Here is a 17,448-nt window from a genome sequence, read left to right on the forward strand (position 1 = left end):
AGGATTGGATGATGAAAGCTGTCAATGGTCATAAAGAAGTCTATATGGCAACGTAATTTGAGGAAAAGGCCCGCTGACCTGCTGGCTAAATTACGAGAGCCATAAAAGAGGGCATGTGTGCCAAAAGTTCAGGGAATTAAAAAAAATCCAAACATGCAAAATGTTCATGTAATTAAAAAAACCCATATTCATATGCCTATCATGGTAATATTTGCTGTATTTGTTTTAGATCTATTTTTTAAGTCACATGTTTTAACAGATGCAGTTAAAACCTCTTTTTGTTCTTTTCTGATTAGGTTCCCCTCTTCAGAGATACCGTTCTTGTAAAATCAGTGTCTATCCTTCCCTTCTGCATTTTTATCCTCTTACTGGGTGTGCACGTACCTGGAGAGAGTCTTAGCTTCCACATAAATAACATCACACTGTACACACACCCTTCAGCGACTTGCTTTTTACATTCAGCATTGTTTCCAACATTTATTCGTGTTGATACATACAGCTCAGTTTATTTAAACTGCCGTATGGTATATATATGAATATATCATAATTTATTTGTCTGTCTCCCTACTGATAAATTAGGTTGTTTCCAGTATTTGGCTGTTAAAACCAATCTGCAGTGAACATATTTCTGCATGCCTCCTTGGGCATTTATGTGAGATTCTTTCCTAAGTTATATCTGTTAGTAGTGGAATATGTGGATCATAAGTATGTAAATATTTGAGTTTTCGAGATATTGCCAAATTGCTCTCCAAAATGTTTCAGCTGCCTTTTACTCCGAACAGCGGCATATTGTCATTTTGCCACATCTTCCATTTTTTTGTCAATTGATATAGTTCTGTAAGATTTTCAATATCAGAGGAGGCCTGAGTGGCCTCTCAAGGTCCTTTTAGGTCTGAGAATCTATTCCCAACACACAGAATTATATCCCACTGTGTTTCTTAATGAAATTGCTGTTTTACTGGTGACTGACTTATACTGTAGCCTAGTATTGTGCCCACCTCAGACTTTTGAATGCTGATGTTCCTGAAATTTCTGGTGTTGCAAAAATAAGAAATTATTATTGCCAAATTTTAATGCCAGGTACACTCAGGGATTCATACTACAGTAGATATCAGTAACTCCTGCCACATGGGCCAAGAAATACATATGCCATCTAGTTTGTGCAAGACAAAACATGTCTTTTGTGGGACCCCTGGACTGCTGCTAAGGGACTTCGGGGAAGGTAAGGAACCAGCCCCACGCTCTTTACTTTCTGGGAGTATAATGGGCTCTGGCAGCCTTCTCTTCCCGTCCTAAATCTAATCATCTTACCCATCTCTCCATGGCAAAGAGGGAATTTCAAGGGCCTCACAGACTTGGAACAGACTGCTAACCTGGCAACATACCACATGAATGCAACAATTTCTTTATTCATTCCTTCCAGGACGGAGAGTAGTGCTCTAAGAAGTGACGTCTTGAAGAAAGATGAGTCTCCGTGAGCCGCAGTAAACTTGAGGAAAGATTGTGAACTTGAGAAAGCAGACCTGAGGTTAAATCAACACATTTATTTTATCAAACAGCTAGAAAAACTGCTGTTTTGCAACTAGAAAAGATCTGGTTTGACTGACTTAATGAATTAGTATCTAGTAACGTATATTTATTGTAATAGAAGACTGCAGTCATATGAAAAATAAAGAAGTAACAAAGCACACAAGAGTTAGGTCAAAATAACCAGAAGAGCTCCCACGGGAGGTTGAGTTATGGAAGCCCAACCCCCTCTGGCTCTTTCCAGGTGATTTAGTGGGAGCAACCTGCCAGGAGAGCTTTCCTTCCTTGTACTTCTCTGGTAAACTCTCGAGCTGAAATAAAAGTTGCTAAATGAAAATGAGTAAAAGAGTGGGGCTGGAGAAACTTAGAGGTAGATGAACTATCTTACGGTGATTCGTTGAAAATAGAAACAGAGGGCACATTGTCTCCAAGTAGCCTCACTTTTCAACACCTTTCTAGGTAAGCTCAGCTGAGAACTAGGAATGTTTGTTCAGGGTCAGGACAGGCTTTGGAACTTAGAAGGCTCCCTGCTTCAGAACGCGGAGACAAGGTGACCACTGGTCCAGAGCAGTTGTAAGGTGGTGGCTCACGGAGACTCATTTTATGTCTTTTAAGTCTCTCATAAACTTAGAGAGCTTGCTTCCTCTCTCCATCTCACACTCATAGAACTACTTTAAAACTTCTGTTTATTTAAATTATAGCCAATATTTAAACAGCATTTTGCATATGCCTGGAAATTTATGTATATGAACTCCTTTAACTCTCACAACAATCACTATGTCTATTTTGCTGATGGGGAAACTGAGGCACAGATCAGTTGAAAAACTAAAGTTCATCCAACTAGTCGGCAGCAGACCTGGGATTTGAAACCGGAGCTAAAGTCTGTTCTCAACTACTGCATTATACAGCCCCTCATTTAAAGCATTGTTTACTGCCTTTTCCCAGCTTTTATACAAATAAAAAGCATGCAGATGTGCATCTGCATTTCAACTTAAGTGACCATTCCCACTTGGTTCCATTATCTTTTAACCATTTTAATAAACCAACTCCTCAAACAGAAAAATCAGGTTAAAAAAAGTTTGTCATATCCTGTTTACTTTAACAGGCAAAATACAATTTCAGCAATGCTCTTTTGATGTAAACATAAAAACACTGAAAGCGTAAATAAACTATCAGGCCAACCAAATAGTAATTATTTTGACATTAAACAAAATATCCATCTGCTTTCCCAAGTAAATAATCTCTGACAACATCTAAAAGACAACAAGACCACAGAGCATTCAGGGCACTAATGTATGCACTACAAGGGGATAAAAGAAGCAAATGCTGGTGGATCAAAGGGGGCACTGAGCAATGAGTAATGTAACACTCATCTCAAATTAAACAGCCATCTCCATGATGTGATGCAGAGTTGTCGAACCCACTTTCTTTAGCAGCTGGAAGAAGAGAAGCAGTATTTCTGGGAGAAGGAGAATCAGGGAGGAGGAGGGCAGAGATGGCTGGGGCAGAGCAGAGGAGGGGAAATAAAGAAGAGAACAGAGGAGGCCGTCTTTTTGTTCTGGCTCCTACTCTGCGCCGCGGAGTGGGTGAGGATCCACCCATCTCGCACCACTCCAGCGTGATGGCACTCGCTATCCTTCACCATAACTTATGGGTGCCTGTGCTCTGGAGCAGTGGCGTCTAAATTTGGGGAGTCTTTGAGAATGTGATGAAAATATTAGAGTGTCTACAGAGAAAGATGCGTAACTGTAAATGCAAACGCTTGCACCTAATTTCAGGGACTCGAGGATTCATTGTGGTCCACCCACGTACTCCGAGCCAGCCCTGCTTCACAGACCCCAGGAAAACAACCCCATTTTTAGAAATTGTTCAATCAATCAAATAGTGTTGAAGAAGCACCTAACACGTACTTGGTACTAGGTGGATACAAAAGGAAAGTCAAATGTTATTCTTCCTACTAAGTGCTTATGAGTTTATGACTAATTTCAAGATAAACACACAAAATACATAGAGATTGATTAATCATCATTCTGAAATAATAAGCTTAGTGAACTTTATCTAGCACTGTGGGCAACTATTTTAAATACAGTGTCAGCAGTTCTCAGACTTCAGTGGTGTCAGAATGACATGGGAGCTTATTAAAGCAGTTTCCTGGGCCTGCCTCCCAGAGTTTCTGATTTAGTAGGTCTGGGATGAAGCAGAATTTGCATTTCTAACAACTTCCCAGGTGATGCTCTTATTGTGTGCTACTTCTTATGATGTAGATTCTATTATTATCCCCAATTTACAGATGAGGAAGCCTGAGCCCAGAGAAGTGAAAAAACTTGTTCAAGTTCACACAGCTGATAAGAGGCAGAGATAGAATTGAAATGCAGGAAGTTTGGTTCCAAAGCAGAGATTGGCAAACTGTCTTAAAAGGCCTCATAATAAGGCTTCCAGACTTTATTTGGTCTCTGTCACAATTACTCAACTCTGCCACTGTAGCACAAAAGCAGCCATTAGCAATACTTAAATGAATGGCATGGCTGTGTTCCAATAAAACTTTAGTGACAAAAACAGGTGCCTGGCACTTGGGCTATAGCTTGCTGACCACTACCCTTGAGTCTTATGCTGTTTGAGCCTTAAAAGTGAAATGGCAATCTCAAAGGATTGTTTTTTTAAAAAAAGATTGCACATTAAGTGCATAGCACAGTGCCTGACATATAATGAATCAAAACCTGTTTGCCCTCATGATAATTACTGAGAATTCCCGAAGTCACAAGTAAGTGGTTCACTTCTGAAATCTTCCAGCCTGGAAATCTATGGGGTGGCACCCTTGGCCCCTATGAACCCCCTCCCCCTCCAGGTTCCAGCACTCACAGGGTGTCTAGATTCTGTTCTAGAATCTGCTGCTGGTCCCCAGAGAGAGAGCACCCCAGTCCAATGGATGCATGAGGACTGCATAACTGTGACACAAATAATGGAGAATGACACAGAATCACAGAGCCACCAACTTTCAGGTCTCGAGTTGGAAGTGGGTTGGAGAAGAACTGGACGAAAATTCAGGAGAAGGATTGGGATGATAAGGAAAGGCAGGGAATCAGTACCATGAAATGTATTATTGATGTACAAATCATGTTTCTTGTAACAGAATTCTACAAGTACCCAATTCATTTGAACCACACAGAGTGTCCCCTCTGTCACTTAGCAGTGCTCCTGTGAAGGGCCCCACTCTAAGGAGAGCCCAGGAAACCCCAACGCTCTTGACCGTCTTTATCATCTGATTAGTAGAAGTCAAGTCTCCGTAAGATGCATCAATAGCACAGAAGTATAAAGACCTTGGACATCCATATTCACTCATGACAATCACTGCTAAGCACTTTTATAGCTCTTGTTCCCTTATGCTTTGTTTCGTCATCTGTAAAATGGCGATAACAGTACCTACACATGGGATTGTTCCGATATGTGTAAAACACTGAAAACAGTGTCTGACACATAGTAAGTGCTAAACATTATTTTGTTATTGTAATGATTTTATATCATCCTCCTGAAAACCCTGTGGAATAGCAGGGAGGTCAGGTTGTTATTACCTCTATTTCCCAGACAAGGAAACTGAGGTACAGTGATGTCTGATTCTATCCCCAGCTGTGGCAGCTCAGGAAGTAAGAGCTCCTGACTGATGGTTCAGGTCTTTTTTCGTTTCCCTTTCATCTCAAAGTCCTTTAGGAAATTCCTAGTAGTGTTTTCTGGGATCATCTTCCTAACCCAAGTGTTCCCTTTCTTTAAGTGTGAACCTTCTTGTGGTAAAACCCAGCGCCCCAATTCACTATGGATTTGTGAGCAATTGCCAGACTGTTGGGACAGGTGTGAGGAAGTGGGGCTTTGAGCGTGTTACAAACATCCCTCCCTTGAACTTGGGTAAGTGAATTAAACTGAACAGAAGAACCTTTTGATTTCTTCCCTGTTTGCTGGGGGCACAGGAAGCAGGCGTTAAGAGTTCACGGACAGAGGGGTACGCGCTTGTGTGATGCCGCCGCCGAGGAGTTTGAGGGCTCCCTCTCCACGTTAACATTAACGCGCTACTCGCACGGCGCTTTCCACTACAGGCACTTTCACATTTATTATCTCATCAATGCTCATTATACCCGGTGAAACTGATGCTCTGCAGATCAGCAGACGGAGGCTGCGAGAGGTTAAGTGACTAGCCCAGGGCTGTTCAGAGGGGAGAGGACTCAAAGCCAGCCTTCTACACCTGCAGTCAGGCAGGGTCTGGGGGGTGGGGGGCCCGGGACCAGAGGGAGAGGTGTCTGAGGTTCTGGGTGGTGTGAAGAAGCAGGAAAGCCAGGGGGCCCAGCCCTGGGGGGAGCAGAGCACAGGAGGACACCTGCCCTTAATGGGGCCTGCTTTGTACTCAGAGCGTGTTGAGACTGCCCTGTGCCCAGTCTGCATCTGGAAGCTTTACGGGGATCAGACCACTGGACCTGACTCTCTTTTCCTTTAAAGAAGGGGTGAGGGGAAAAAGCCAAATGTGGTTGGATTCAAAATATCAGACGGGGCAAAATAGCTCCCTCTTGTGGCTATTTCTAGTAGTGGCAGCAGCTGCAAAATCAGCCCCCAAAAGAGTTTCTGATAGAGATTCCTGCTAGGGAGAAGATCCTAAACATGCAGTGTTCTTCCAGATACCGTTCTTCCCAGGTATGGAAGTTGTCACATCTGTCATCTCTCTATTGATGGACTTGTATCTCACTCACTCACACACCCCCCTATATACCCACTATTTATTTTGCTCTCAACTCCATGCCAGAGACTTTGCAATCATTATTTAAGTTTTATTATTGTGGCATTATTAAACCCATTTAACAGCTGGGGAAGCTGAGGTTCAGAGATGTTAAGTAAGTTTATCAAAGTCACACAGCTTGTTAGTGGTAGAGCATGAATTCAAATTCCAGTCGAATCCTAAGCTCTTCCCCATCTACTGCCCATCACAGACAGGATGCTTTGTTATAAACATCTGCCAACACAGCTGCTGACCATGACATGCCACTGTCTAGCACAAGGGTTATGCATCAGGGTCACAAAGGACTTTGAAAGTACATATTCCTAGTCACCCACTTCAGAAATATCAGTTCAAAAGCTCTGAGTGTGAGGCCAATGAATCTCTATTTTACAAAATTCTTCCCAGGCAATTCTGACACAGACAGCTCAGTTCAGGTCTATGAACTGGCATCTGTAAACCACTGCTCTGGTGCTTTTAATTTTTCTAGCTCTGTATCATCTGTAACTTCATTTGCTTTTGAGAAAGAACACACTTAAGTAAAGAGACGGGCCCAGGAAGTATGAGGCTGAGCTCCTTGGGTTAGTTCTGCCACACAGGACAGGGAGAGGATGGACTAGTTGGGGACTTTCTCTGGACAAGTTTTTATTGCAGGTTGTGCATATTTTATGCAACACAGTTCAGGTGACTGTGTTGATGGTGTCACCCAAAATTGAGGAGAAAGAGGAGAAAGACTGGAGGCTCAGGCCATAAATGAGGCTGCTTCTCCAAGGAAATACAGAACAGAAAGAGAATAGCTTAGACTGAGCCTACAGGTAGGAACACAGATAGTGAGAAAGTCAGGTTTATTAGTTAGTGTCACTAGCTGCTGTAATAATTAAAACCAAAAACATATAGTGGCTCAAACATAATAGTTTTTCTCATCCAGACAACAAACCAGGATAGATGCTTCAGGTTAATGGTGGCTCTTTTTCCAGAGGTGATTTAAAGACCCAGTCTCCTTCCATCTTGTGGCTCAGTTATCCCCTGGGGCCTCACCATCTAATGCATCCAACAAGTGGAAGGAGACCAAAAGCATGTAGGAGACACACCCACTTCTTGAAAGCCTTAGCCTTCCAGTCATGACCTAGGAGATCTCAATTACATGCCCACCCCTAACTAAAGGGGAACTAGGGAATATCATTTATCTGTGCTCCCAGAAACAAAGAAGAATGTGACAGCTCTGTTTAGCCAGTCTCTGCCACATCATGTGAGGGTCCCCTCCCAAAGCCTGTGGTTAGAGAAGGATCCTGTTGATGGCAGGTGAGGCAAAAGAGAGTATCCTGGACAAGGTCGATCAATGCTTTAAACTTAAATCTAGGCCAATCCAACAGAGCAATATGAGACTGGAGATTTGTTGCATCTCAAGGAACTTCTGCCGGAACTCCAGTGGCAGAGGATGGCATAGAAAATGAAGCAGGAAATGGCTAGGGCAGGGCTTTGGCAACGAAACTAGCCAGAGAATGGTGCCCCAGTGTTTAAAGGGCTCATGGAGAACTTGACTGAGATCATTCATTAATTTAACCAATATTTGAGTTCCCCTTCTCTGAGTCTTGTACCAGGTTATGGGAACAATTCAACTCAGATTGGTTTCAATAATAAGGAAATTAATTGGTTTACAAAACTGTTATGCATGGTTCTAGTGTGTTGTTCAGGCAAGGGCTGATCTTGAAAGCAAGTAATTGATGTCAGTCAGTAAGATTTCAGTTTCTCCCTCTATCTCCGCTCTGCCTTCATTTCAATTTGCTAAATAAATACATTTGTTAAAAAGTTTCAACCATATATTTCACATAAAAAAAGACACTTAATCCCAAACATATTGGAAGGATAGAATCTCAGAATAAAGAATAATCCTTTGAATTGAATACATCTAACCTTACGAAAGAGTTATTGCATTGTTCTTATCTTTCCCTTAATTTTGCCATGAATCAGTGGATTGTCGTCATGGATGAACACCTGTCCATGGCTTGTACACAGCCCTGGGGCAAATGTTGCCCCACACTGAATGTGAGATAGTCTAGTGCCCTCAGTGGGCTCAGGAGGCTCTCAGTAGAAACTTAGGTCTTTTCCTCTATCCTACCAGGGAAAGGCAGATTTGTTTGGACCTTCGCATACATTCTTCAGAAAATACCCTCTACCCCACACCCCACACCTCTGTATATGCAATGTTATGGTGCAACCTCCCTGTCTTTTCTGCAATGTCTAAAACCAAATGATTTATCATTTGCTCTACTCTGAGAAGTGTAACTGTCAAATCCCATTATTGGATTTTTTTACCCAAACACCAGGACCATGTTCTTCTTTGTTCACCAGAATAAATGTTAAAATCTATATTTAGGTCGGAAAAAAATTAATTGTGTGAGTATAGATTTGGGAATACCAGTTTCACATAGATTTATATGAAAAAGTCCAGGGATTTTGCTTGATGACATCTCATATGGTGCAAGGTGTGAAGAGGCTCCTAAGTCAGCCTGAACTAATTGATGGAGCCCAGGACACGATATGCAATCATTTCACCATTCTCTCCACTGGAGAGTCTTGTTCAGTTCTCGGTGATCATTTTAACTGGACTAACAGCAGTGTTTTCTGAAAAGAATGGGTGATGATGGGAAGGGCCCCGCAGCCAGATTGCTAGGTTCAAATATTCGCTCCACTATTCATAGCTCTGTGATGATGGGATATTTACTTCATTTACTTCAACACTGTTCCTCAGTTTTCTCTTCTACAGAGCAGGGATATTGATACCCCTATTTCATAGGATTTTTGAGATATTAAATGTGTTAAATATGTAAAATGCCCCAAATAATGTCTCCTTAGGGTTGCTATTATAAAAATAACAATTACTAAAATACAGAAAAATATTAATGGTACATACTTTCAGTATGACTTATCACTGTCCATGTTGACTGATGGGGCATTTGTCAGGTTCCTCCACTATAGAGTTACTTTTATCCTCTCTTGCCATACTGTCCTCTTTGGAAGGAAGTCATTATGTACAGCCCACATCTAAGATGTGAGCAGTTATGCTTCATCTCTTTGAGGGCTGAGTATCTATATAAATTATTTGTAATACAGAAGATTTTTCTTTCATCTCCCATTTATTTATAACAGTATGGATTTGTGGATATTTATTTTATACTTTGAGTTTTAATCCAATATTTCTTTATTTTGTAGCTCAAATTGTTCCAGCTTTGGTCATCAGCAGCTCTTTCAGTTGGCCACTCTGTCCCTTTGACATATCCCCATCATTGTGGGGTTTTTCCCTACCTGTACCTCCTTACTTTCTGACACTATAAGATGCTCCAGGCTCATCTTGTATATTTCCTGTGCCAGTCCTACTACCACCCATTTCTCCAAGAAGCCCTGTTTCCTTTTGTTGGAGAATAGTATTAGAAACCAAGATCTCAGTGCTAGGTGTGCTTGTTGTACTTTTTTTTTTTTTTAATAGATCTTTATTGGAGTATAATTGCTTCACAATACTGCGTTAGTTTCTGTTGTACAACAAAGTGAATCAGCCATATGCATACATATTGCAATGTACTTTTGATTGCAAACGTTTGGTGGTTTGGTGCATTATGATAATGCATTAGCATTTCAGCTTAGACCACACTCCAGAGCTCCTGATTTAATAGGTGGGGACTGAGAATTTGCATTCCTAACAAGTCTCTGGTGATGCTGATGCTTCCTGTTCAGGAACCGCATTTGGAGAATCATTGCATTATGGGTTAAATGGGCTTTTGAGATCAATCCTGTAATAGTGTATTCCAAGTTTCAAGCTACTGGCATGCACAAGTTGTCTTTTAGAATTTATGCTGCTAGGTGTTAGTTGCTGTAACTGGGTTCACTTATCCTGGATCATTTACCATAGGAAAACATACAGTTAATGTGAGACATGGCCAAAATATTGAAGACAAGTAAAATTAGAGTTTTCAAGCTCATACTTATAAACCAGGAATCCAAACCCTGCCTCAGTTTTTCAACTAGTAAAATGGAGAGTCTGGTAAACTTCTCTAGTGTAGACAAGAGAGAGAAATGGAAGGAGAGATACTGTCTATGGGTTTATTTAGTAGAAGGGGAAATGTGTTCTGTCTCTATTCTCAGGTGTTGGGTTGCAGTCCAACGAAAAATACTCTTTTTTTTCCCAGATACAATTTCTCTTCAGTAGATCTAACCTTACTCCAATGGTCAGTCAGGGATCCGGAGGAAGGTAGAAGAGGATTATTTTTATTATTTATATTTTAAATATATTTTTAGTATCTGTTATTAATTATAAAAGTGGCCGTCTTTACATATCTACTGGAGCTGTAGATTCCTAATGATTTTGAAGAAGCTCTGTTAAGATTGCTAGAAACTTTGAATGGTTCTGCATAGGAGAATTCATGAGTGGGAGAATGAAACTAACGTTTATTGATGGTTGTTATTACACAGTGTAGGCTAAACTTCTATAACAAATAGACTCCAAAATGCAATGGCTCTAACAAAAGCTCGTCCTTGCTCACACACAGTCTGGTGTGGGTGTTCCAAGGTGCTGGGGTGGCTTGCAGCGTGGGAAGCGATGGGCAGGGGGCACAGAGGGTGGGAGGTTCTGTTTCATGCATTTATTAAGGGACCGGGCTGCCGTGTTCAGTGTGTCTTCAAAGTCTGTTTGACATTGTTCCAGCTCATGGACCAATTCCTGTGGCAGGGGAATGGGATATTGATTGACACAGCCAGCCTAGGCCATGCCATTCCTGGGGTGGGAAAGGCTTCTGGGGAGTGCTGGGTAGGCATGAATAATTCTTCCTTCTACCCAAACTTCCCTCCACAGAAAACTTTATAAACTTAGACATTTGTACTTTCATGTAAATTAACACACAGAGATAGTCTCCTAGGATTTTTAAACTTAAATTCCTTGTTCTACCTGTAGGATAAAGGGCTTTATTCACAATGAAGAAGTTCAAGAATTGGCCCCAGCAGATGGGGTCTGGTACTTTAGGTTGAGTTGGGCTGCTGGGGGCTGCTGGGAGCTCCAGGAAAATAACCTGGTGTAGACAGATGGACGTGAGTTTGAATTCTGGCTTAGTAACTTACTAGCCAGACCCTGGGCAAGGTGCTTAAATTCTCTGGGTCTCACCTTCTTTGCGTGTAAAATGCTAAGAATTTCAGCTTCCTTGTGAAGTTTTATAAGGAGTCAGATAAAATATATAAAGTGCCCAGTGAATACTCATTCCCTTTCCTGAAATCACATGTCAAATGTGGCCACCATTCCTCTTACATAGAAGGCTACCTCTGATTACCGAGAATATACATTAGTATGTCTTACCTGAGAGCCCCCAGACTGCCTTCTTAGCTTTGAACAATTTATAACAACACTTTAAATGGCTCTCACCCTGATGGAGGTAATCCTTCCAATGTTCTCAAGGGATATGTATAATTTGGATAATGTAGTGGAATTGGGACTTTTTTCCTTTTTTTTTTTTTTTTACCATATCTCTGTTTTGTCTTCATTTTCCCCCTTTAGCTAGTAAAAGATCAAAATTAATTAAATCTTTTGATGTATTAGGATAGCTCTTAGAGTAAAAGTGTTAAGATAAAGGCACTGAACTTTTCTACATGATTGTAGCTCTATAACCCGAACACAGATTTAATGCCATGTCTTTTAGCCTCTGGGAGATTAATTACTGTACCAAATGCTACCAGGCTGACTGAGTTTCTTACTTGAAGAGTGGGAACAGGAGTCTGCTATTTTATGGGGTTATATCTGAAATCAGTTGAGCAGGACTCTGACCAGGCATGAGGCCTTAGGGCTGTTCACACCCTAGGCATTCTCCCCACCCAGACTCTGGTTGGTGCATGGGTCTGGGCAACAAACCATAGTGAGAAACGGGGAGAGTGGTGATTGCCTCCACTTCCTAGCCTCCAGGAGAAGGATGGAGAGCGTGGAGGCTGGTAAGCTTGCTGTCAGGAAGGTGATGTGTTGCTATGCCAGGCTCTCCTGCCATTTCTCTCGCTTTGAACCCAGAGTATCTTAGTTTACTTTGAAGCAGGAGACATGAACTGATAAACATTGGAAACCTTTTAGTCTCACATGATGTGGTTTTTTTAACTCACCCCAAAACGCTCCTGTGGGCTTACGAAGCAGCAATTCTGGGTCCCTCTGCTCCCCAGCAGTGGAGAACCATTTTATAAGGACCTGTCGACTTCTCATCTGATAAACAATGAAACCAAAGGGATGAAAGCTGGATGAGTTTTGAAGCCTTTACGGTCTTTTCCCACCAATTGTTAGCACTCTGCCTGGCTTGCATGTGCTGCATTCTCATATAATGCATTTCATTTCTCTTGACAAACACTGACTGCTTTAAGGACCCCATGCAAAGAAAAAGCTGATGCTCACTCTGTTCAGGACCCATTTTCTGTTTTCATGGCTTGCTGACTTCAAATAAAGATGCAAAATGAGCTTGGAGGGACAATGCACATCAGTTTATGGTTCCAGTGAAAGGGCCTTGATGATCACAAACATTTCTAAGCTCCATTTAAGGACCCAGTTATTTACATCAATAATATCCAACACCATCAAATTTCAGGACAGCAAATGAAGGTGGATGTCCCGTGAAGTTTTTGGGGGTGGGACGTGGCTAACCAGAAATATTCAGCGGCTGTTACAGTAGGTCAGACCTCAGATCTGAACGACTTCAGGTTTCTGCAAATGACCTTTCATTGGCGAGAAGGTGGCTTCGTTAAGCACGTGTTGAGCCCTGTGACCAGAGGCAGATTTACCGTGAAGCCGAGTAAAACTTAGCAATGTGGACACGTGGTTGTGCTTTTGAAAAATGTGCATAAATAAATAACAGTCTGTCTCCCCTCTGTCTTTCTTCCCATTGCACCTGTCCTTGAATTGGGTGGTACTGAGATGGCCGTAAGGATTTGGGGTTCTGGCAAAGGGAAGATGAATTGGGGATGCATTTATTTTAGGTTTAGAGGGATAATTTTATGTGGTTTGCAGTCACTACTGTGTTTAGTTATTTTTAAGTCATTCTGATGATGGACTGACTTCTAGGAATACTTCTGCTGCCCACTGGGCTGACACACCCAACTTTGAAATGAATGTGCAGGGCCAGAAGCTGGATCATGATATGAACATACTATAATGCCTGATACAAATACTAGGTGGGTGGTGATGGAGGGGCACCATTAGAAGTGCCTTAAAAAAACCAGACGTGAAAATATTTGAAGGGAGGGGTTGGTTTTCATTAAAGCCTAGTCAAAATAGAAGTTCTCCCTGTCAGGGATATTCCTGATAATGCAGTGTATAATTATAAATGCACCATACAATTTCTCTTTTTGTGAGAATTCAAATGTATTAGAATTCCCGAGGGTAAGGCAGAATCTGTAGCAGTACCACCACCAGTGAATTCATCGCGAGGTGAGGTTGCATATACCTTTAAATACTGGTACTTAAAATACTGGTGCAGATAGCTCTACTAAAATCTGGTGGTTCCAGATGAAAAGCAGCACAAAATTGTCACCGATTCAACAGACAGCCAGAAAAATGAAGAAACAAAACTCTACATGTTCAAGTCAATGTGTGTTATATATGAGTAATTTGACTTACACTATTATTATACCTCAATACAATGTAGTGGCAATTAAAAAATACATTTTAATTGTTGTGTATGCCTTAAGTGAATATTGCATAATTTTTAGAATATGCAGCCAAAAATGTAGAAAAAGTAGAGGTGTTTCACAAATTTAATTATAAATATGTATGTATTTTTCTGATTTTATGATGTTTGTGGTATTAGTCAGCTTTTAAACATCAAATTTTTTTTTCACTCCAAATAAAAATCCATGTCCACACTTAATTTTGTACAGATAACTTTGTTTTTCTTTCTTGAAGAAGGTACCTCAACTTGTATAAACTTCAGGCTCCATAAAACCTGGATTTAGCCCTGTTTGCAACCTGGGAAGATGTATACTGGCCATAGTTACATGTGGCTTTATAGTATTCTGTATCTTAATCATTGGTTAAAATTTTTTTTAAATGCATTTGACATTCTAAAGAATTGGAATGGAATCAAAAAAAGTTATCTCCTCACCTCCACGTCCCGAACATCTTAAAAAAAAAAATTAACTCCAGAACTCACTTATTAAATTTTTAGATCCTAAAGCTGCCTTCAGGGGAGAATCTCTTCACATCCCTGAAGCCAGGGAGGGTGGCATTTATCTTGCTCTCTCATGGCCATTCCTAGAAAATTACCTGTTCACCTTCTTGTAAAAGCTCCTCCCCTTTGGATGTTCCTACTGCCTAGCACTTTCTCTCCATGAGTAAAAATTACTGAGCTCTCCACTTATGCTCTCAACCATCAAAGACTCTTAGCCCAACTTACTGTAAACCTAGAATATTTCAAACATCCGTTATAACACACTCAACAACCTAGCTATATTGTTAAGGTGGCTGCTGTAATGTATTACCACACACTTGGTGGCTTAAAATAACAGAAGTTTATTCTGCCACAGTTCTGAGGCCAGAAATCTGAAATCAGTGTCACTGGGCTAAAATCAAGGTATTGGTAGGCCATGCTTCCTCTGGAGGCTTTAGGGAAGAATCTGTTTCTTTCCTCTTCCAGCTTCTAGTAGCTGCCAGCACTCCTTGGCTTGTGGCTACATCATTCCAAACTCTGCCTTTGTGGTCACATTGCCTCCTCCTCTTCTGAGTGTGTAAAAATCCCCCTTTGCCTCCCTCTTATAAATATACATGTGACAGCATTTAGGGCCCACTCATATAGCCAGGATAATCTCTTTATCTCAAGATCCTTAATTTAATCACATGTTTAAGGACCTTACTCCCCCCCACCTTTTTTTTTGGCCACATAAGGTGACATTCATAGGTTCCAGGGATTAGGATGTAGATGTCTTTTGGGGACCAATTTTCAGCCTATCACACTAATGTGGCAATTTTTAGATGTTGTCATCTCCATGCCTTTCCTGAACTGTTCCAGTTCAGCCACCTACTTCCTGGACAACGTACTCTGAGGACTGTCATACCCCAGAACTGCTCTGTGTTAGAGAGCTGACGACAGTCTCTGCCGTTCTCTGCCACACCCCTACCTCCCGTGCAACTATACTTTGACTTCAGAGACTTTGGGTTGCTTAAATCCTCAATTTTCTCCCAATCTTTCAACCCCCTTCTCGCTTCTCTTCCCTTCTACTTAGCCTAGACATTCCAGGTGATGGAAAACCTTGAGCTTTTCTCTCACCTGATTACTTGCAGCCCTCCAGGGCACTATTCTAGAAAGCCCTTGAACCTAGACTCACGGGACTGTGGACATACTTGGCTTCTGCACTTGGTCTGCTGAGTCCTCACGGAAGGAGAGTCACGGAACCACATGGATTCCACTCTCCAGCCTCAGCACCCCTGCTTCTGCTCCATCAGCAATCTTTCCTTTCCTCTGTTCCTCTCTGTCTGCTCAATAGTCTTTCTCAGATCACGTTCTGTTGACCTCCTCTATCAGAATCTCTTGGAATGCTTGTGAAAAGAGACTCCTGAGTCCCACCCCAGATCTTTGGATCAGAATCTCTGGGGAGGGGTCTAGAAATTTTCATTTTCAACAAGTCCCCACCAGGTAACTTTTTTCCCCCTCAATTCTATATTGGTTCTCCAGTATTTTTCCTTCTGGGAGTTTCTAGTACACTAACCCCAGCAGTTAAAATATGAGTTCAGTACCAGTTGGGAAACACCATTTCCAAGCTCCCTGAGTGCCCCCTACCCTCGGAAGATGCATGGCTCTCCCTGTAGCCTGGCATCAAAGAGTTAACCACTCCTGTTCTGACTTGCTGGAGGCCCTTACCACACTAGTTAAGTGTTTTAAGTACATCTTTACTCTCCCTCCTTCCTTGACATTGCCCTTCCCCAACTATCATCTCCTTTCTCTTCTTTTTTTTAAATATAATTTTGTTTAAAATGTATCAGTCAAAAAAAAAGAGAGACAAGGACCAAAAAACCCTCCAAAAAAGAAAACAAAATACATATCAGAACAGACAACAGAAAGCACTCAGCTAATTCAGGAGAAAGGGGTTTTAACATAGGGAATTACCAAAAGGGTTGGAAAGCAGACTCAAGGAGCTAAGACAGTTCCCAGCACTCTGGTTGTGATCCAGAGATCGGAGAGTCCTGCTGTCACCACCAATGCTTGATTCAAGAACATAATGCTGCATACAGGAGCATTACTGATTTGAGAGCACTCTCCAGGAATACAGAATTTAACACCTTGCCAAGGACTCCAGGAGATGGTGCAAACTCCCTTCTAGGGTGGCTCCTAGAAGCCTGGAAAAAAGTGATGGCCTACACTAAGTGAGGTTGCAGTGTTGGGATTGCCATGACAGAGGATGGAAGAAGGGATTCAAAGGCCCAGAGAAGTCAGCAAACTAGAGTGGATATACTGTGAAAGGCCAAAAAAGTCACCCCATGGTTATGTTCCATGGGAAGGCTCGAAGGATACACTATTTACCAACTACACACAGGATTCACTGGTGGGAGGGGTGTCAGCAACACCAAGAAGTCTCATGATGGCTCTCCTCTGTAGGCCAGGACTGATGGTAGGAGATGCTGCCAGAGAACCAGGCACTGGTAGCAAAGTCCTAGACCATGAAACAGCAGAGAACAGGTGGCAGTGATTAACCTTCAGCAGCCAGGTGGACACAATTATCATAATGAGTAGCAAGTGCAGAGGGGAGTAGAGTTGCTAATCTGCAGAGCTGTGGATGATTAATTGAAGGTAGCAGTCCTAGGGACAAAACAGATGAGCAGAGACAAGGGTACTACTCAATGTGGACCATGAAAAGAAATCAAGGATGGATGGTATTTTAATTTCTTAGGGCTGCTATAACAAAGTACCACAACCTGGTGGCTTCAAACAACAGAAATTTATTTTCTTAAAGTTCCAGAGGCTAGAAGTCTGAAATCAGGGTGTTGGCAAGGTTGGTTCTTTCTTCAGGCTCTGAGGGAGGATCTGTTCCATGCCTTTCTCCTAGCTCCCGGTGACTGCCAGGAGTCCTTGGTTTGTTAATACATCACTCCAACATTTACCTCTGTTGTTACATGGCATCCTCCTCTCTGTGTGTCTGAGTCCAAATTTCCCTCCTCTTATAAG

General features: G+C 41.8%; 1 protein-coding gene across 1 annotated transcript in view; it reads right to left on the reverse strand.

Annotated features, from left to right (window-relative positions):
• The window catches only part of LOC307188263 (U3 small nucleolar RNA-associated protein 14 homolog A-like), a 521,128-nt gene that overhangs the window by 67,571 nt on the left and 436,109 nt on the right, over window positions 1-17,448 (reverse strand). Inside the window, 2 exon segments of the mRNA XM_079925187.1 lie at window positions 1,386-1,523; window positions 12,410-12,506. The gene's annotated coding sequence lies outside the window, so the exon portion shown is untranslated.

The sequence above is a fragment of the Stenella coeruleoalba genome, assembly GCF_951394435.1.
Source record: "Stenella coeruleoalba genome assembly, chromosome: 6".
NCBI classification, from domain to species: domain Eukaryota; kingdom Metazoa; phylum Chordata; class Mammalia; order Artiodactyla; family Delphinidae; genus Stenella; species Stenella coeruleoalba.